The following is a 605-nucleotide window of genomic DNA, read 5'->3' as shown; positions in this document are numbered from 1 at the left end:
TCATAAATATGCATTATATAGAAACGTTACAGAACAATCCTCCTTTAGATGAAACAATCCAAGTTTGCATTTGTGGATGTAGACAAACAGAAGACGTGCACCATTTGGTCTGATTTGTTGTGTCCCACATCGGTGGAATAAAGAAACGTTACAGAACAATCCTCCTTATAAAGTCAAGGGTATTCCAACAAAAATGAACTTAAATTTTAATTTAATTTGCATATTTAGGGGTTGTTTGTTTACCTCTTAATAAGCTTCTTAATTGTTTAGATTCTTTACTAATTCAGCACTTAATGGTTTAGACTGTTTGTTTCACGAGCAGATGTCTGAATGATTCAGACATTTGCCTTTGAATGGTTAAGATTTATACAGAGTTTGAATGGTTGAGACCTCTAATTTGAATTGGTCAGACATTTGTCTGTAAACGGTTAGACATTATACATGCTCTTAATGGTTTAGACCTCTTACTGATTCAACACTTAATGGTTCAGACCTCTTACTGGTTCAGCACTTAACCATTCAAATGTTGCCAAACAGCCTCTTAGTCAGTTTGCATTTTGGTTGTAATATGTTTGCATTTTTGGCCATTTGGCTTAATTTAGTTG

This window comes from Helianthus annuus, chromosome 6, assembly GCF_002127325.2.
Source record: "Helianthus annuus cultivar XRQ/B chromosome 6, HanXRQr2.0-SUNRISE, whole genome shotgun sequence".
Classification (NCBI taxonomy): Eukaryota; Viridiplantae; Streptophyta; class Magnoliopsida; order Asterales; family Asteraceae; genus Helianthus; species Helianthus annuus.
This window is presented reverse-complemented; position numbering follows the sequence as displayed.